The sequence below is a fragment of the Petaurus breviceps genome, unplaced genomic scaffold (genome assembly GCF_028583685.1).
Source record: "Petaurus breviceps papuanus isolate PSGF00001 unplaced genomic scaffold, PetGlider_PUasm1.0 90515, whole genome shotgun sequence".
NCBI classification, from domain to species: domain Eukaryota; kingdom Metazoa; phylum Chordata; class Mammalia; order Diprotodontia; family Petauridae; genus Petaurus; species Petaurus breviceps.
The window spans coordinates 1,594,606-1,616,182 of NW_027187269.1; the positions used below are offsets into that span (position 1 = coordinate 1,594,606).

The window sequence follows — 21,577 nt, forward strand, 5'->3', positions numbered from 1 at the left end:
AAATGTTATTAAATGACACATTTCCTTTGACTCAGCAAGAAGGGAAAGTCCCATGAGTACAAAAATATTTATAGCAGCTCCTTTTGTGGTGAGAAAATACTGGAAAACGAGGAGTTGCTCATCAATTGAGGAATAATTGAGCAGGTTACAGTATATAAATGTGAAGGAAGAAATGATGAAGGGGATGTTGTCAAAGAAACCTGGAAAGACTTGCATGAACTGATGCAGACTGAAATGAGCAGAACCACAAGAGGAATTTATATAATAACAACACTATTAAAAAAAATTCTGAAAGACTTAATAACTCTGATCAATACAGTGTTCAACCATGATTGCAGAAGATTCATAAAGAAATATTCTACCCATCTCCTGACAGAGAGGTGATGGACTTAGAATGTAGATGAGACATCCACAGTTTTTTAGACATGTCTAATGCAGGAATTTGTTTCTTTTTACTATATTGTATATATGTATATAATGTATATATACACACATTTATATATGCATGTAAATTTATATACACATATATATTTTGTCACAAATGGTAGAAATAATTATGTGTTAAATATAATTTATGTCAAATCAAATGAGATAACATATTTAAAGCACTTTGCAAATATTAAATATTAGTTATTATTATCATCATTATTAGCATGATTCTAAGATATACCTTAAGGAGCAAGACATGTTTTAATGCAGAGTCTTTAGGATAGTCATTTCTGGAAAGATAAAAACTTTTTGAGGGCTTATTGATGAGTGTGCAGTTGGGTTGGCATGAGAGTGGAGGAGGTAGTCAGAAGTCTGATCTCCAGATAAGCAAACTATTGCTCCATCAGACACTAGGGAATAAAGTTGCTTTAGTGGTGTCACCTAGCCATCATTCAAAACTGCTCATGAATTACTCTCTTTGTCTCAGAAAACAGAACAATTTATATCATCAGGTTCTGCAACCTAAAGGAGAAGAACGTACTCTCCTTGCATAGACTAACTGAAAGGATATTTATTTTTATGTCAAGGAAGGGATATATCTTAATGGCTAACAAATAGGTTTATTGTCTTTGATGTGGCTTGCCCTACAACATTAATATGATTGAATGGTGGCCAAGGCTTTCAGGTTTATGTTTGAAGCAAAGTTCATTACTGGGGACCCAGCTAGAGTAGACCATCAGCATAGGCATTTGTCAGGGTCAGGTTAGACTTGGTAATGGAAAGAGGCTGCAACTGAATGTGATTGAAGTCAGGAAAGATCCAAGATTTAGAGCTGGACAACTTTATTAAAAGCCATAAGGTTCAATAGGCTCAGAGAGGTCAAGTGACTTCATCTGGACCATATGGCATGTAAGTGTCAGAAGTGGAACTTGAACCAAGTTTTGCTTGGCTATAAACCCAGACATCTATCCATTAGGCTATGTTGCCTCTAAGCAGAGGTTCTTAACCTGGAGGTCCCTCATTCTCTGCACAAGAATGGGAGAAAAATTGCATCTTTGTTGTTGTTCTTTTGTAAACCTTGTGTGTTTCATTTTTTACATTTAAAAACCTTCTGAAAGGGGGTCCGTAGGCTTCACCAGACTGCCAGCAGGGTCCAGGCAGTCAAAAGGTTTAAGAATCCCTTTCATAAAGGAAACCTCTAGGGACATAGAGTTGGTATAATGAAAGTAGATTGAGTCACAAGTAAAAGGTTCAAATAAGTAAAAGGCATTATTGGACAATGTGCTGCTTAAACGAAGGCAGGGCAATACCCAGAATAGCTTCACGGCAAAGGAACTGCTCTGATTGGATTTTTTTTAACCCTCAGAGCCTTAACTCTTCCTGTTGTCTCTACTACATAGGTGCAGCTACATGCTTAATGAACAAACTTTTTTTTTTGGACCATTCATTTATGCCAACTTTAATTTCTAGAGAGCCAGAGAAATGTCTTTATCCCCTCAAAGACTTTTAAGTATTCCTGTTGAATTAGAGGGTCATTTCTGCCTCTCTTGAAAATTAGGGTACGAGAGTAGAAGCATGACTTTCCTGCAGCTCTGGTTTCCACCTTCCCCAGTCCATGTAAAAAGGGGACCCTAAACAAAATTTGGAGCTGCAGAACCCACAAAATGGCACAGAGAAGCTAACCTCCTGCTGAGGACAGCCCAGCAGGCCGGCAGGAATCGGCCAGCACAGCAATCTGGGAGCCAAGCCCACTCCCACACCGAGGCTTTAGCCCCAGGGTGGGCCTGACCAGCCGGGGCCAGAGGGACTCCAGATCAGCAGTAGCTGTGGCCATTTCCAGATTTATCAACACATAGATATGAAGGACAAAGTGAGAGGTCAGTGCAGTCTGGAATTTGGGACCCAGTAAGTGGGGAGTGCGTGGCATTTGCCGCCCGGGGCATAAGCCACTGAGACGTGGGCACAGCCCATGTGGCAGCTTCTGCTCCTGGCCTGCAGAGTGTAGGGGGACCAAGCACCAGTCTGAGGGGTAATTGCTCTAGCTTTAACCTGCTTGGATCTGGATTGCAGTCTAGGGTGGAGGTCCTGGGGTGTGTGTCCAGCTTGTCAGAGCGTGTGGAGACCTCAGAGAGGGCACCCATCTAATACCTCCAGCAGCTGAGAAAACCTCAGCATTTGGGATGAAATCTCCCCTGTCTGGTGGCAGAGTCCTACTGTGGCAAAAATCCCAGGGGTGAAGCGACTGAGGGGCAACATGACCAGGCAAAGGAAACAAAGCAGACAGAAGATTCCAACATTAGACTCCTATTTTGGGGACAAAAAGGAGCAAAGCATGGAACAGGAGGAAAACAGTGAAGTCAGAACTCCTGCACCAAAAGCTTCAAAGGAAAATACGAGTTAGTTAGAGGCCATAGAGGAACTTAAGAAGCAGATAAGAGAAGTAGAGGAAAAACTGGGAAGAGAAATGAGAACAATGCAAGACAATTATGAAATGAGAGTCATCAGCCTGACTGAGGAAAATAACATCTTAAAAAACAGACTGACTCAAATGGCAAAAGAAGCTCAAAAAGGCAATGAGGAGAAAAATGTCTTAAAAAGCTGAATTTGCCAGATGGAAAAAGAATCTCAAAAGCTCACTGAGGAGAATCATTCCTTCAGACTTAGATTGGAGAAAATGGAAGCTAATGACTTTATGAGAAATCAAGATGCTGTTAAACAGATCCAAACAAATGAAAGAATAGGAGGCAATGTGAAATATCTCATGGGAAAAACCACTGACCTGGAAAATAGATCCAGGAGAGAGAACTTAAAAATTATTGGACTACCTGAAAGCCATGATCAAAGTAAGAACCAAGAAATCATCCTCCAGGAAGTTCTCAAAGAAAACTGCCCTGATGTTTTAGTACCAGAGGGCAAAATAGAGGTAGAAAGAATCCACTGATCACCTCCTGAAAAAGATCCCCAAAAGAAAACTCCTAGGAATATTATAGCCAGGTTCTGGAATTCTCAGATTAAGGAGAGAATATTACAAGCAGCCAGGAAGAAACAATTTGAATATTGTGGAAACACAATCAGGATAACCCAGCATCTGGCAGCTTCTACACTAAGGGATCGAAGGGCTTGGAATATGATATTCTGGAAGTCCAAGGAGCTGGGATTAAAACCAAGAGTCACCTACCCAGCAAAACTGAATATTATGTTTCAGGGGAAAATATGGTCATTCAGTGGAATAGAGGACTTTCAAGCATTCTTGATAAAAAAACAGAGTTGAATAGAAAATTTGACATTCAGATACAAGAAGCAAGAGAAGCATGAGAAGGTAAATAGGGAAAAGAAATCATAAGGACCTTATCAAAGTTGAACTATTAACATTCCTACATGGAAAAACAATAATTGTAACTTATGAAACTTTTCTCAGTAGTTGAAGGGATTAGAAATATATATCATGTTTCCCTGATAATAAGACACTGTCTATTTTTTTGGACAGAAAAACACCAGAGGGCTTATTTTCAGGGGAGGGCTTATTTTAATGAACATTGACAGCAATTTTAATAAACAGGTAAATGTGAACAAAAAAATGTACCAGCAAGCAAATCACTGGGGAAGAACAGGATGACGCGCTCACTGCTGAAGCTCTGATTGTATGCAGCTCGGAGCGCGGCGTGCATTTCACCCAGTGGGGGGGTACGGTGCATACAGAGGGTACCGTGTAGTACAGGGGATCACCACTACAGTAGCAATCTCAATAGGGCTTATTTTCAGGGGAGGGCTTATTTTAGAGGAATCTTACACATTAAGGGGAGGGCTTATTTTCGGGATAGGTCTTATTATCGGGGAAACACGGTATATATATGTATATATATGAGTGTATATGAGCATGTGAATACATATGTGAATATATGTATATATGTTTACAGGTATACATAGATAGAGGGCACAGGACCAATTTAACAGGAAGGGATGATACTTAAAAGGTGAAATTAAGATTAATTTACATTAGCCACACATGTACAACCTATACTGCACTGCTTATCTTCCCAGTAAGGGTGGGTGACAAGGGAGGAATGGAATGAATCTGGAATTCAAAGTTTTAAAATAAAATATTCATATATATATATATATATATATACATACATAGAGATCCACTGGAAAAATAGAAAAGGGGTATGGGAGAGAGCAGATTGGAGGAGGGGATACCCTGTGGGACTGCTATTTTGGGGGCAGTGGGTAGGAGAAAAACAGGGAGAAAATTTGTAACTCAAAATCTGGCAGAAACAAATTATTTAAATCATAAGTTCATAAAGCATTTGAAAAAATAAATAAATAAATATAAAAAAAGAAAAGAAAATTAGGGTCCCTTGGGGCAGCTAGGTGGTGCAGTGAGTAAGAGCTCAGGCCCAGAGTCACTAGGACCTGGAATTGGTTCCTTCCTCATATACTTAACATCCACAGGGGGGTAAAAAACTGGCCATGTAACCTTGGGCAAGTTACTTAATCCCAATTGCTTAAAAAAAAAAATTAGGGTCCCAAGGGGTCTGACAGGCTAGTCCAGGAAGACTTTGGATTGATAAATCAACAAGCATTTGGTACGTTAAAGTTAGAAAACTACTTGTTGAAAGAAAATTTTTAAGACAAGGTTTTGTTGTTCAGTGATTTTCAGTCTCGTCCAACTCTCCATGACCCCATTAGGGGTTTTCTTGGCAAAGATCCTAGAATGGTTTGCCATTTCCTTCTGCAGCTCATTTTACAGATGAGGAACTGTTCAGGGTCACATAGCTAATGAGTGTCTGAGACCAGATCTGAACTCAGGTCTTCCTAATTTCTAGGAGCAGCTAGATGGCATGGTGGATAAAACACTCGACTTGCAATCAGGAAAACTCTTCTTCCCAAGTTCAAATTCAGCCTCAGACACTTACTAGCTGTGTGACCCTGGGCCAGTCACTTCACCCTGTTTGCCTCAGTTTTTCATCTGTAAAATGAGCTGGAGAAAGAAGTGGCAAACCACTCCAGTATCTTTTCTAAGAAAACCTCAAATGGGGTCATAAAGAATCAAACATTACTGAAAAACAACTGAAATGAACTTCCTAATTCCAGGCCCAGTGCTCTATTCACTTAGCCATCTAGGTATGTCTATTATTTTAATGCTTTTCAGTTATTTGAATCATTGGTTGTCCCCCATGCTTGGAATGTTAGAATGCTCTTTTTTATTATCTTTGTGAGTATCTGAGGCCTCAGATATTAATTATCATCTGTAAAGATGTTAATATCATTTGTAAGTATCATCTGCAAAATCCTGCGTTTTCCCTCAAACTATAATCAAAGATTCTCGTAAGGTGGATTATTCTTGCCAAGATTTTTCAGACATAAGAAAGTAGGCATTTAGATTGATAGATTGATATTTTCTCAGTGGACTTTGATACAGTTTAGTTGCTTTCTTCTCAAAGATTTTGTTATTATCACATTTCTGATACATTAGGAAATAATCCCTCAACATTCCCAGAGTTGTGCCATCTCTGGTATGGATTTCCTCTACCTCCTAGTCAATACGTGGTCTGGTTCAGCTGCTTGTCCCACCTAAGTTTATTCTAATTTCACTTCTACTTCTTCATTTCTCAGGGACTATGATAATAGATTCCAAATGTGATAGCTTCACTGTCAATGATGAGGAAAAGACTTTGTTGAGGAAATCCTAAGGGACTCTAGAGCCTTCCCCTCTTCTTCTTTTTTTTTTTGCTTTTTGGAAGACAGTCAAGGTTAAGTGACTTGCCCAAGGTCACACGGCTAGCTTTTGTATTAAGTGTCTGAGGCCGGATTTGAACTCAGGTCGTCCTGACTCCAGGACTGGTGCTCTATTTACTGTGCCACATAGCCACCCCTGAGCCTTTCCCTTCTACTTGGCCAGAGTAGTTTAGGATAACAGAGGAAGAAAGCTTCAATCTTTAATGTTCATCTTTCATGGTTAATAGATATTTTACTCATTTTCTGTTACTTTTTAATATTTCCACTAAAGTCCTCCTTTGCTGCCTCACCATGACATGGAGATGACCTTGACTCTCAAAAAGGCAATATTCAAACTCAGGTAGATCCTACACAAAGGTTATCCATATGAGACCAGGGCCAAACTGTGCATCTGTTATTTGAAGACCAGACTATCAATATTCAGAGGGTTCGTCACTAACCTGGCCAAAAGACATTTTGAGGCCATGGAGACACCTAAGAGACCATTTATCAAATGAGAACAGTGTTGTATGCTTCATCAGTGGAGGGAAAACAAAACACACAAAATCATGGAATTTTGAAGTATGTTTTAATTGAACAATTATATCTATTTTTTTTCTGTTCAGAAACAGCCTATGTTTAGTCCAGTCTTTAGTATTGAGAGGCTATATGGTATAGTGGACAGAGAGACTGTATAGGAAACACAAAGCTGGGAATTTTACTCTTGTCCTTGTCTCTCATAAGCAAATCGCTTAACCCTTTATTTCCCCCAAGTACCTCTCTTACGCTATAAACTGTAGTGCAGTTGCCCATCTGATTGGTAGAATTAATTTCCTTGTGAAGAATTCTATACAATGAAATTATAAATCTAGACCAAAAAATCATTTTTGGACATATTGCTTATGTTCAGTCATTTTTTAGTTGTGTCTAATTCTTCATGATCCTTTTTGGGGATTTTCTTGGCAAAGATACTGAAGTGGTTTGCCATTTCCTTCTCCAGCTTATTTTACAGATGAGAAAACTGAGGCAAACAGGGTTAAGTGATTTGGGCCTTCAAACTTTTATCAATTATACCGTGTTCATGGTTTTGAACAGCAATTATTTCAGCAAACCAGGAAAAATGGAGCCGGCACAGTTTGCATAGTTTAGATAATGGCATAGATAACGTCAAATAGTGTTAGGTAATGTCAAATAGTGATGGTTCCTTTAATTATCACAAACCAGAACACACAGGATACTATATCTGAAAGTCAAGTCAACAAATATGTATTAACCACTTTATGTGAAGCATCAAAGATACAAAGAAGAGCAAGACCTCGCAGTCTAATAGGAGAGAGAACATGTAAATAGCTATATAAATACGATATGTATACCGTGTTTCCCCGATAATAAGACACTGTCTTATTATTTTTTTTTGAAAGAAAAACACCAGAGGGCTTATTTTCAGGGGAGGGCTTATTTTAGAGGAATCTTACACAGTAAGGGGAGGGCTTATTTTCGGGATAGGTCTTATTATCGGGGAAACACAGTATATATCACATGTACAAATAAATATATTGTATACATGTGCACATGCATACATACATATATACATATAGTAAATTAGAGAGAAACAGCATAGGGAAGGGGAATCAGAATAGGCTTCTTGTAGAAGGCAGGAATGTAACCAAGACTTTCAGAAAAAAAGAGAAACCAGGAAGCAAAGATAATGAAAAAGAATCTTCCAAGCATGGTGGACAGCCAATGAAAATACCAGAGTTGTGAGATGGAGTGACTTGTGTGAAAAACTGCAAGGATTCAATATCATGGGATAGGTTTGAAGGTAAGGAAATTGGAGTAGGTAGTGAATTCACTATCACTTAGAGTAGTCTTCGAGCAAAGGTGGTATGACCACTTGTCATGGAAATTAAAGACAATTTCTTTTCAGGTAGGCATTGCACTAGTTGGCCTCCAATGTTCTTTACAAGTATGAAATTGTGTTATTCTAACAATTATTTTCAAATTAATTAAATGATAGAATTAAGATAATGTAAATTGCTTAACAGTCTGTCAACTATATAGTGAAATAGAGAAAAAGTGGTGAGAACCTTCCAGTACAATAGGAGTAGAAAACTGTGGGCCTACAAGTAAGAGTTAGCCATTAGCTTGATATCATTTACCTTTTAGTTTATTATTTCTAATTTAATTTATTTAGAATATGTATTAAATGTGGCTGTATTCTGGGATGATGTTGCTTTGCTGGAAAGTTATGGCTCAGAAATATGTTCTGAGGCTCTACTAGCCACATGTTAGCAATGTGACCAAGAATTCTGATTCAGGCCCTGTGCTATCTGAATTTGGAGAAACTTTCTTGTATCCTTTAGTTTGGGATGCATGAGATGTTCAGGGATGACTGGCACCTCTGGCGCAAGGGCTTTCTGAGTCATTTTCAGGGCTTCTTGTCTACCTTTGGTGTCCACCTGTCATCCAATTCTCTCCCGTGGCTCCAAGAAGGTGGAGAATGTGAAGCAGCTACCTCCTGGTTTAACTGTCTTGGCAGATGGGCTAAACCAGGTTGAGGGGCTCAAACCTGTCAGTGAGTTAGGAGATGTCTACCTCAAGCATGTGAAGATGTCCCCTGGTAGAATGGGTGAATAAGCACAATTTGTTCCAATAGCCATGAAGGAAGCTGAAGGAGACAGCATAGAGTGCTTAAAGCTTGGTCAGACTTCTTAGATGGCAAGGTCATCCACTGCACCGCAGGCAATTCCCAGTCATCTTGATCTTTGTATTGTCACTGGACTTTGATGACTCTGAAAGAGAAAGTGAGGCTGATGACATTGTGCAACTCTCCCTCATTTAAATTCAATTCTCTTTCTACAAAAGACGAACAATGACAGCTACTAAGTATTTATAGAGAATGAGGGTGACAACTCTCTCCTCATTCTCCATTCCTTCTGGAGAAAAGGATGGGTTTGAAATCCTTATAAATCACCCATCTATCTGCGTACTGGGAGGAGAAACTTCTTTCCTTTGTTTGGATAAAGGTAGAAAAGGAGTCTTAGACTTAGTGTCAGTCATGGATTCTTCCAGTAAGACTCACCTGGATTATAAACAACTCGTTCTTCTAAAGAATATCAAAGTAGAAGTCTGTAATGGTAATGGCAATTTAAAGATCTTCCCTTTCTCTTAATAAGCCTAAGGGAATTTGAAGACCTTCCCTGCTTTGAAAATATACTCTGCCAAACTACTTGAGACAATAAATAAATTTGGGAAAGTTGCAAGATATAAAATAAGCACACATAAATCCTCGACATTCCTGTATATTTCTAATGAAATCCAACAGCAAGAGATAGAAAGAGAAATCCCATTTAAAGTTACTGTAGACATTATAAAATATTTGGGAATTTACCTGCCAAAACCAACCCAGGACCTATATGAATATAACTACAAAACACTTTTCACACAAATAAAGTCAGGTCTAACTAATTGGGACAAAAAAATTAGGAAAAAAAGAAAATATTCTCTTCCCCCTAATAGACTGAATGTAATTACATGGAGCCTGTGGTGGAATGAGTCTGATGAAGGGTTGAAGCAGAATCCACAGGAAGCTGAGAGTCAGTATAGCTAGACGGGTTGGGAGGAGAGGATGCATCTGAGAAAGACAGACTTGTGAGTAAATATTAGGCTTGTGTTGGTTTGTGGGAAGGCCAAAGGATGTTGTGGCTCTCTGTGCTGCTGTAGTTTATTAACATCTTTGCTACTATGATGGAATCAGCTTAGTGGTTTGGGGATTCAGTTTTCTGATGTCTGAATAAATGTCTTGCTTCTGTCTTCTTTATGGAGAGTCTGTTACATTTTGTGATTGATCACCATGCGAGTGTATTTATAGTGACCTTTGGCACTGTAAATATTACATTGGTGCTACAAAGTCCCAATTCAGGTTTTAAGATTCTGCTCATTAGGAGGACTATAGATTCATTCATAAATCTAAACTCTATCTCAATAAATTCTCCCATATGGGCATGTAGTCTTCCAAACTAGAAATGGGAACATCCAACTAGTACTTCCTCTGAGTTATCCATTCAAACATGCCCCTGTCCTCTTGGACTGTAGCTAAAGACATACATGCAAATACATGCCACTGGACTTCGATGACTCTGGAGGAGAGAGTGAGGCTGATGACTTTGTGCAGCTCTGCCTCACTTCAGTCCAATTCACTTGCAAGTCAAGACATCCCCCATAATGTCACTGATCCTCTTCAAGTACAAAAGATGAACAACAGCAAGTTTGAGGAAAAATTGGAGCTTCCACTTTTAGCTCTTATTAACTTCAACAAGGACTATAACATGGGCAATGCCCTTATCTCTAAATGTAAATCTGAGGGAAGCAGAAAAGTAGAAAAAAAAAATATAGATCCACTACCCCATGTATATTATGGCATCAGGAGGGGAGGGGGCACAATTTTGCATCCTTGGTTTGAGAACAAAAGTAGCTAGTCATTAAAACTCACTGAGTTGCTATGAGCTTTCTGCCAAAATTCTATACACTTCCATTTCCCACCTGTCATGGACAGAGAGATGTTTCCTCTTTAGGCAGCAGAGGTAGGAAGTCAAAGAACAAGTAATGTAGCAATGATGAAGAATGAAAAGGGTATTAAGATGTTCTCCCATTTTCCCCATCCTTAACCCTTTGAAATAGGTGGAAAAATCCAAGAGGCCAACATTATTTACCTCCTTAAATCTTTATTGTCTCCATTTCTTTATCCATGAAATGCCTAATTAAGCAAGTGGCATGAGGAACAGTTAATACTTTGGTGGATACATGATTTTATCAGGGCATTCCCTCCACTAATGCCTCACCTTTTCATCCTGTAAGATTCCTTTTCATCACACTTTTTCATCCTGTAAGATTCTTGTATATACTTTCCTATGAGTTGGTTTTTCCTAGAAATTTCTGGAGGGAATTAATCTAGTGAACTGAAACCTGTCTCATTTGTTGAGGTGCTTAGAGTAGTTATAGAGTTCTCACACTACCCATCTATTTAGTGGCTGGTGTCCTGCTTGACTGGCCCACTAGTCTAGTCATACCCATGATAAATTTTACCATTGATTTTTGAAAGAATTAAAATAACAAATAATTCAAATGCTGACATTTAAAAAAATTATTTCCTTATAATAGGAGGATATTAGTTAGTAGTTTAAGAATAATACAATAAAACCCCTTAGCGATCTCTAGACTCAAAGCAGTGGGTTGGTGTGGCATTGTAATTATAAACTATGGCAATCCTAGTTATTACATTGTTATTACAAACTATGGCAATCCTCTACCAACTTCCAACAATTGAGTAAGAATTATTCCTAAGACTTTGAACTTCAACATACTGAATAATTTTAAATGCAATGGGAGCCTTTTCAGAAACTAGTTGATAGACTATATGTGCAACTTACATTATTTTAAATACTTTTACATGATTTGTTAATTGACCCTAGACAAATAATTTAACCTCTCTCTACCTCCATTTCCTTTTCTGTAAAATGTATATAATAATAACATCTATCCTTCAGGGTTTTTGTAAGAATAAAAATGAGGCAGTATTTGTAACATAGTTTGCAAACTTTAAATCACTATGTAAATGCTAGCTAGCATATGTTATTATCATTACTATTGTAAATCCACTATATATTGAGCAGAGAATAAATTCCAGAATGTACTCGGTTCTTTGGGGTGCTACTGTCCTATTGATACTGATGTGATCAAGCAGATTCTTCTTAGCCTTCCAGGACTATTGTGTTATTCTTAAATTACTAAGTCCTGGACTTGGACTGCTTCAGAAAGTTACTATGTTCTTGGGCTATTAGGTCACTATTCAATGGTAGATCCACTGGTAGACTTCCTGTTCCCTTTTTGTTTAAACAGTGTCTTCTCCACTTGGAGTGAACATTGTCTATTTTAAAGTATTATTTGATACTTCGTTTGTTCATGTCATTTTTTGGATATACTTCTGTCTCTCCTCTGTGGTGAGCCTTACCTTCTAACAAAGAAAAACATTTAAGTCAAACTGAATGATAGAGCAGTAGCACAGTGTGACCATAGTCCCCTGCCCTGTCTGATGAAAGGAAGAAAAAAGAAAGAGAAAGGGAGAGAAAGGGAGGGAGGGAAGGAAGGAAGGAAGGAAGGACAAAGAGAATGATTCAGTCATGAGACATCTGGTGTTTTAGTGCTATGCAGACAAAATGACTTGGCTGATTAAATTTTTCACCTTTAAACTGCTTTCTTTGGTGTGATAAATACATGGACTACTCCAAATTTATGAAATCCCATCAAAAGTAATTAGCAATCCTTTGGAGATTTTTTTAAACCAAAAAGGAAAAAAAAGGGGTGGGGGAATATTGGTATCACAAGGCAAAGGTAAAGGGTTAAATACTTCTCTCCATCATTCCCCAAAATCTCCTGAAAAGGAACATTGGGAATTTTTCTGGAAAGAAACTATAGTAATTCTAACTGTGCTTTTGGGTCCTCCCTTGATTGGATATCATTGGCCCTTAAACCATTTCTGTGTGAGGCAAGCATTTTCTAAAAGCACCATGTGGTTTGTGCCCAAAACATTTCCCCAGCATAGATTGGTGAAACATTTTGGAGGGAGAAATTGTTTTAAAAAACACTAATACCTGTGCATGTGTGTATGTGAATCCCTTCCCCAAACATCTGTTTTCTATTATATTCATTCAGCCTTCAACTTATAGTAACCCTTAAATAAGATCCTCAGGAGTCTCACAGAGACTCAACATTTATTCCAGAAAGTGTTGGGGAGATCACTGGAAACATAATGATGAAATTCAGAAGACTTTACTACAAGGAATTTAAGAGTCAGCAGTAACAGGTAACAAAGCTTTCCCAAGTCTTCACCTCATGATTTCTCCATTCATTATTTATGTCCCTAGACTTTCACGAGAACACAAGCATTTGGCCAGACCATTATATGAGTCAAGGTTACCGCCTCCCCTCGCCAGAACAGCTGGAATGACATACAATTTAAGAGACACAACAGCTCCTAAAAAGTGACATTTTACCTGCTGCCAAGATGAGGCCAAATATAACTTCCCAGTGAGTGTACTTACAACAATTAAGCAGCTCGAATAGTTACTTAGGGGTTTCCCTAAGGTTGTTACTAAGGTAATATGAGTAAGTATGGTTCACAGTGTTTTGAATATACATTCTCTCTGTGGGATAATAAAGATAATATTTGAAAGTCCTTTTCTGGGTTTGTTCTGGGTTTTTATAATGATGTATTCCACATCTAGATCCAAGCTCAAGTATTCAAGGTCACAAGTGTCCTTAAAAAGCATCTGTTTTACCAAGATTATGATATTATTACAAAAGAGAGAACAAATAAACACATCCAGCTTCTCTCTCATTCATCTCCAAGATAACAATGCAAACCTCAAAGTTATTGAGAGCACCATGTATGTAAGAACCCTGGTAGCAGAGAGAAACCTCTGGTGGTACAATTATAAGCTATTGACAATAGAAAAATATACATGTTATTACTTCCCTTAGACAAGAAAGTCATTTTTTTCTTGCAGAGAAACAATCCCTGATTTGTTTCAGTGTGTTGCCAGAAGTAGTCGATTATATTAATATGCCTGCCCTGAAGTACTAACCATTGAAGGGTTAACCTTTCTCTTTGGTTCTACCTTCTGCAGATGCTTTCAGCATCCTGTGGGATACATTCTTGTGTGGGGGTCAATACAAGATGAGACTGATGCCATTGATTTCCCTGAATGATTCCACAGGGTTTTAACCACAAGGTACATTTTATACTTTGCTGTCCTGCCTATTAGGTAATAAGCAATGAAAACCATTATTATAAGGGAGTCTATAATACATTGATAGTGACATTATTTTTAAAAATATTACCTTTTGGTTTTATATCACTCTTGTTTACTAATCTATCCCTCTTTTTACCCACTCAGAGAAACATTCCTTATACTAGCTAAGTTTTTAAAGAGAGTAATTTAGCAAAATTAATCAAGATATCAATCAAGTCTGACAATATATGTGTATGTCCTATCCACAGTCCAGCAAAGAAAGGTCTTTGGGGCCAAGCTTGGTTATTATAATTACATGGCATTCAGTTTTTTATTTGCTGTTCTTTCCATTTACATTGGTATAGCCATTCTGTACATTGTTTTCCTGGTTCTATTAACTTCACTTTATATATATATATATATATATGTGTGTGTGTGTGTGTGTGTGTGTGTGTGTGTGTGTTCCTGTGCCACCCTATATGTCAGAATCACACTTTTTCTGTTTCTTATGTTGCAGTACTTAAATTTTATTAGATACATGTACCTTGATATGTTAAACCATTCCACAAATGATGGGTATTTACAAGGATTTCAGGGGGGTTTGTAGCAACATTTTAAAATTAATGCAGAACTCCAAAGAAACTAAAGAAAGGGGGGGGGAAACTGATATGTAAAAAAAAAATATTCATAGCAGCTCTTTTTGGAACTGGAAACTTAGGAGGTATGCATCAGCTGTAAAATAGCTGGACAAGTTATGGTATGTGAATGTGCTGTAAAAAATTATGAGGAGGGGGTGTTTTCAAAGAAGCATGAAAAGGCCTGTATGAACTGATGCAGTGAAGTAAACAGAACCTTGAGAGTAATTTATACAATAACAACACTGTTATACAAAAACATCACTATTTGAACAACAAAGTTCAAAGACAAACAACTTTGAAAAATAAACACTCTGATCAATTCAATAACCAAACACAATTGCAAGGATCAACTCATAATAAAATCTACTACCCACCTCCTCACAAGGAGGTGATGGATTTGGGGTGCAAAATAATACATTTTTTTTGACACAGCCAATTTCTTCCTCCCATTCCCCACCACCACTCAAATTCATACTCACAAAGTTGCCAAATTAATCTTCCTGTTGCAGAGGTAAAACATACTTGAAAACCTTAAGTGGCTCCCTATCACCTACTGAATTAAGTCTAAACTCCTCATCCTAGTATTCAAGGCCAAAAGAATAAACTGAATCTATACAGGGTATCCTCAAACTCTTAGTACAGTTAAGCTTAAAACTTTAGAAACACTTTGTATGTTAAGCCTTCTCTCTCACTACTCTCCTCTTTTACTCCATTATCTTGACAAAGAGGTGGCCCTTATACTTGCCAAGACCAACATATGCCTTTAACCTCATCACCATTGCTCTTCTCTAGCAGATCATTCCACAATTATTTCCCTCTTCAATCTCACTCGATCTCTTGGTTCCTTTCCTACTGCCTGTAAACATGCCCAGTTCTCTCCATTCTTATAACAGAAACAAAAACACCTTACTTTTCCCTACCATTCTCTCAAGTTATAATCCTATCTCTCCACCCTTTCTGTCAATCTAAAAAGAAAAAAGCTGTGTACTCCCCTTCCCTCCATTTTCTCTCCTTTCATTCATTTCTCAACCCTTTGCAGTCTTGCTCTGACCTCATTACTCAAATGATTTGCTTTCTCCAATGTTAGCACAATCTCATAATTGCAAAAATTGATGATCTTTTGTCATTCTTCTTGACCTAGTTATGATGATGATGAGTTTTGAAAATATTAAAAATAATTTTTAAAGGTTCTCAAGAGTTGAAGATGGAGGTGAAATGTTTCATCATGGTTCAACAATGGCAAGCAGTGCTAGGTAGAAATACTATGTAACTGAGGTAAGCTCCAAGTATACAATACATAATGTTAGCACTGAACTCCAACTGATCACATATTTGTACCTTCTTATTGAAGGAACAGAGAAAAGAAATTATGGCAACAAAGTTCCTCCTGAAAGAAATTGTGGAAAAGTAATATTTCGTTAAAAAAGAAAAAGTCAAGCAAAAAGTTCATTTTAGCCTTAGTTTTGGCCTCCAGGCTTAAAAAAAAATGCAGTACACCATTCTACATGCAATATTTGACAAGTTTGTCAGTAAGCATCAATTGTTTACCAATAGGAAACCTAGTGAATATTAGTCTGGCCATGAGGAAATTTAAGTACTCACACTATAGTACATTATTTATACTATATTATTTTATTCAATGATTTCATTCAATAAACATTTATTAAATGCCTGCTATTTGTAAGGCATGTGCTAGGTACTAAGAAATCAGAGAAAGGGTTTAGTGACTCTACTATTGAGAAAAATAAAATATGCCTCTATCAAGGCTTAAAAAAAAAAGCTTCTCCCTCTCTCCTCTGTTCTGCAGGCCTATATCTGTGTGTGCTATATAAACAACTACCCTCTCCATCTGGTCACTGCTTGTCAATCAGTCTGTAAAGAGCAATGATTAAAAACCAGGGGCATGCATTTGCCTCCTCCCAACATGCACTTAGTTCAGATTAATGCATATGGGAGTTGCAAAAAGGAAATGAAGCCCTGCAACATCCAACCTAGTTTATGGAAATCGATTTGGAAATGCTGATGAAGCACCTGAGTTCTTGATAACAGAAATCAGCATTTCAGGCCATTAATTTTAAATGTAGGAGTTGGTTTCTCATGTAAAATAAAATATCTAACCATGAATGGTATCAAAATGTGAAAGGAACTGGTGAGACTTTCTAATTCCCCAATTATGGAAGTGGCCCTCATTTCTCAATCAATCAACCAACCAACATTTTGCAAATGTGCACTATGGGCCAGACTCTGTACTGGATTCTGGAGATAGATATAAAACAAAAATTAAGTAGGCCATGCCCTCAAAGAGCTGAGATTCTCTGAGAGCCTGTATGCATAAGTTAAATTTTCTGGGAGATGACTCTACTATATCCAACCAAATTGTAAAGTCTTACAAGACCAGTCCAGAGTCCTACGTTCAATTCAACAAGCATTTATTGTCTACTGTGTCATCTTAGATATAGCAAAAAAATAAAAATAAAATAAAATCCAGGTTCTATCCTTAAAAAACTTAGAAGACCTAGCATTCTGGGAAGATGGCAGAAGATTCAGGGGCAAGGTTAAACCCAGGGCACTGTATTTGTTGTTGAGTCATTTCATTTGTGTTCAACTTTTCATGACCCATTTGGTGTTTTCTTAGAAAAGATACTGGAGTGATTTTCCATTTCCTTCTCCAGTTCGTATTACAGATGACCAACTGAGGTGAACAGGGTTAAATGACTTGCCCAGGGTCATACAGCTAATAAAAGTCTGAGGCTGTATTTGAACTCATAAGGAAAAGTCCTCCTTGTCCCAAGCCCAGTACCCTGTCTACTGTGCTACCTAGCTGCCAACACCCTGTATAGTGACTCAGTAAATTGATAATAACTTTGAAATCTAACATGTAGCTTGAACACAGAAGCACATTAAAGGCAATTGTGGGCTAATTTTAGCCATTCCCCTTTTGCTATGTGATACCAGGCCATCACTTTAGCTGTGTGTTCATTAAGGAGTAAAGACTAAACTTGAGACTTCAGGCCTTTTGCTTTCCCATATCACCCCCTTCATCTTTGTTAGATCCCTTTTCCTGAGGGCTAAGGGAGTCAACAAGTAGATAATATCCTAACTTGGTAGTAGGCCTAATACTAGCAAAGAAAAAAAAATTATTGTTAATTATCTATGTATTTTCCATCCATTTCAATTATCTGAATTGTCCCTGTTCCCCAACTTCCCGCATAATTGAACTGATTAAAATTTTGATTTCTCTCAGGAAAATGCTGCACTGCTCTAATATTAGTTATTAATATCTAAAATTAATTAATTAATATTAATTAACCTTTGTATATTCATATATTGTTATTCATATGCCTACATATTGACTCTTGCTGTTATATTAGTTTTAATGATGCCTATTTTTCACATTTTAAAATGTGGGCATGTATATAATGTCTATGTTAAAATATTTGGTTCATTTTGACAAAGTAAAGTTGATCATGTTTCCAAACTCCAGAATTCTCGTCATTCCTTATGTTTTATTGTTGATAGATACATATTACAGAATTTTAAGGCTAGAAAATGATCTTAAACCCCCTCTACCCTTACTTGCATAGAAAATACTTCTTGTCTATTCCACACATATGAGAATTTATCTCATTTTACCCATACATATGCATGCATACATGTATATTCACATGTATACCAATACACATTACACACATATCTCCATAATCACAGCACCATTCACTAGTAGCCTTAGTAGTCCAATCCCACATTTATTCATCACTATTAAGAAATTCTTTAGCATAGGAAACTTGGATTATAAGATAGGTCATTGGATGTGAAGTCAGGAACATCAGGGTTCATATCCTGCTTCAGAAACTTACCAGTTGTGTGACCCTGGCCAAGTCATTGAACCATTCTATGGCTCAGTTTCCTCATTTATAATATGAAGGTGTTGGATTCTATAGGCTATAAGGTATTTCCCAGTTCTAAATCTATGATCCTATGTCATCTTTTATTTTCAGTGAGGAAAAAAATAGTCCCTACCCTCAATATAAAACCTTTCCTTCTCATCCTTTTTTCGTCTTTTTGGAGGGGGGAAGGCAGGGACAATTGGGGTTAAGTGACTTGCCCAAGGTCACACAGCTAGCAATTTTAAGTGTCTGAGGTCAGATTTGAACTCAGGTCCTCCTGACTCCAGGGCCAGTATTCTATTCACTGCGCCACCTAGCTATCCCTCCTTCTAATGCTTTTAAAAATGTTCTTTAACTTTTCTTTTCTAGGCTAAATAATTCCATATTAACAATAAATAATACAACCACAAAAAGCTCTCTATGAGCCACTGCTTAGAAATCTCAGTGGTGTCATTAATTAAATGTCCCAAAGTGGATAAACTGAGCTGGGATCCAAAACAATTGCCAGCAGCCCCACTGTTTATTAAACTGCTGAACTAGTGTGAGTTTTAAAAACAAATGATTGGTTTGTCTGAGAAAGTTACCCTCATAGTGGAGAGTGGCTTCATTCACTAGACATCATATCAATCACTGGATTGAGTTAAGTTGGCACAGAATTCTGCTTCGGTCTATAAAGCTAAGGAATGGGTAACAAACTATGTGTGGAGTTCCAGGATATCAGGCTATGATGCCAAATACCAGGAGGGTCAGCTCTGATGCCAGCTGTCCTTGTCTGCTCTCCTGCTTTGCTAATCTTCATTTTAAGCCTTCCCTTGGGTGAGAAAAAAATCAATGCCCAATGGTTGTCAATACTATTACACTTTCTGTGGACTAATGATTCTTTGGTGAATTGTTTTATCCAATCAGCTATGGAAATATTAATTAAAATTTAATCCAAATGAAAAGGCAGTAAAATCTATATCTTTTCCTTAAAATATATTTGCAGTTCAATTTCTGGTTCTCCTTAATAAAAAGAATCATATAGAAAAGAAACAGGATAGGAAATCAAGATTGTGAACAACAGAATTAACTCTATGTAGAGGTAAATTTGATAGAGATTAGTGGGCTGAGATTTCAATATGCATAAAGAATTATTATTATTATTATAATGTCAAAATTTGTTCAGTCATTTCCCAGTTAATGGTTACCCCATTAGTTGCCAGTCCTTTGACACTACAAGAAAAGCTGTTGTAAATATTTTTGTACATATTGCTCCTTTTTTTATCTCCTTGAGTTATGGACCTAGTAGTAGTATCCCTGAGTCAAAATGCATGTACAATTTAGCGACTTTGGGGACATACTTCCAGTATTTCCTAGAATGGCCATACCAATTCATAGCTCCATATGTTAATATACCTGTTTTCCCACAATCCTTTCAATATTTTTCATTTTCCTTTCTTATCAACTTTGCCATTCTGATGGGTATGGTGTAGAACCACAGAACTGCCTTCATTTACATTCATATAATTACTAGTGATTTGGAAAATTTCTTCATGGCTTTTAATAGCTTGTGTTCTTCCTTTGAAAGCTGCCTGATTATATCTTTTAACCATTATCAGTTGGGGAGTGACTTTTGTTCTTATACATTTGAATCATTTCCTTGTATATGTTGGAAATGAGACCTTTATCAGAAAAATTTGCTGCAAATTTTTTTCTTAGTTACTTGCTTCCCTTGTAATCTTTTCCATCATATACAGATGTGTATACATGTATACACATACAAATGTGTGCATAGATACATATGTATATGTACATGTATTATGTGTATATTCAGGGCTAAAAGGGATCTCAATCAATCAATGATCATTTAGCGTTACCTATGTGCCAGGTACCTCAGATATAATCTAGCCCATTAGTTCCCAGCCTGTGGCCCAAAGATCCCTGAAAGCTGCAAAGTTATTGCATGGAATCTACAAATCCATTTCGACCACCTTGAGGTAGCTAAGTTTCACAATGGATGGAACACTGGGCCTGGAATCATGAAAATTTGAGTTCAAATTTGGCCTCAGACACTAGCTATATGACCCTGGCCAAGTCACTTATCCTTTGTTTGCCTCAGTTTCCTCAGCTGAAAACTGGGGATAATAATAATAGCAACTATTTCTTAGAGTTGTTGTGAGGAAAAAAATGAAATAATATTTGTAAAGTATTTAGCACTAACTTACACATAGTAAGCATATGGTCTTTCCTTAGCTCCAATAAAATGTGAAAGTACATCCTGGAAAGAGAATGGGGGCTAGGTACAAGTCTTTTAGTATGGAATGATGGATTATGCACAAACAATGTTGATGACTATTGACCTAAGCCACACTCCATCACTCCACAGATGAGTAAACAGAGGTTCAGAGATTAAGTGACTTATTTGGCATTATATAAAAATTTCAGGGTAACAGAAACAGCCTTGGAATGGGAACAAGGATCCTGGGGTCTGAGTCTCATTTCTGCCCCTAGTTCTTACTAGCTGTGTCACCTGGACCAAATCACTTAACTTTTCTAAGCTCAGTTTTCTCCTATAAAATGAGGTTCATAATACTCATATGGCGTGCCACACAGGATTGCTATTAGACTCCAATGAAATAATACACATGCAAAGTACATTACAAATGATAAAATCCTATAAAAACACAAGGTTCTATTATATGCCCCTTCATTGGCAGGGCACCATGGTGGTATGGGGAGGATTGCATTCCAAATGACATGGTATCTACCCACCGGGAGTTTGCAATGAAATGCAAAGACAACAGATATTGAAAAGGGAAAGGGGAAGAGAAAAAGAATTTCTATATTTTAAGTTTGGATTATTTAACTTTTTGGTTGTTTTAATATTTAATCAGGGTACCCACTGAATTCCTGTGGGTAGTAGCAGCATGAGGGAAAGGGAAAGGCTAGGACTGGAGGTCTCATAGAACACAGGGATTAAGGAAAAAAGGTAAAGGAAGCCCTTTCTGCCGCCCCCAGGAACAATTCCCTCATACTGAGCTCTCATTTCTTTTGGAACAAATGGCCCACCTGATTTCCCATGGCAGAATAGGATCCCCTCAATGTTCTGGTCATGCTCTTCTCTGAGAACAAATCA

General features: G+C 37.5%; 1 long non-coding RNA gene across 2 annotated transcripts in view; it reads right to left on the reverse strand.

Moving 5' to 3' along the window:
- Positions 1 to 7,585: 7,585 nt before the first annotated feature.
- Positions 7,586 to 21,577, reverse strand: part of LOC138142035 (uncharacterized) — a 58,357-nt gene continuing 44,365 nt past the window's right edge. For both annotated transcript variants that reach the window (XR_011163325.1, XR_011163326.1), the window contains one exon: positions 7,586 to 8,939. This is a non-coding gene — a long non-coding RNA (uncharacterized lncRNA). The remainder of the gene's footprint in view (positions 8,940 to 21,577) is intronic.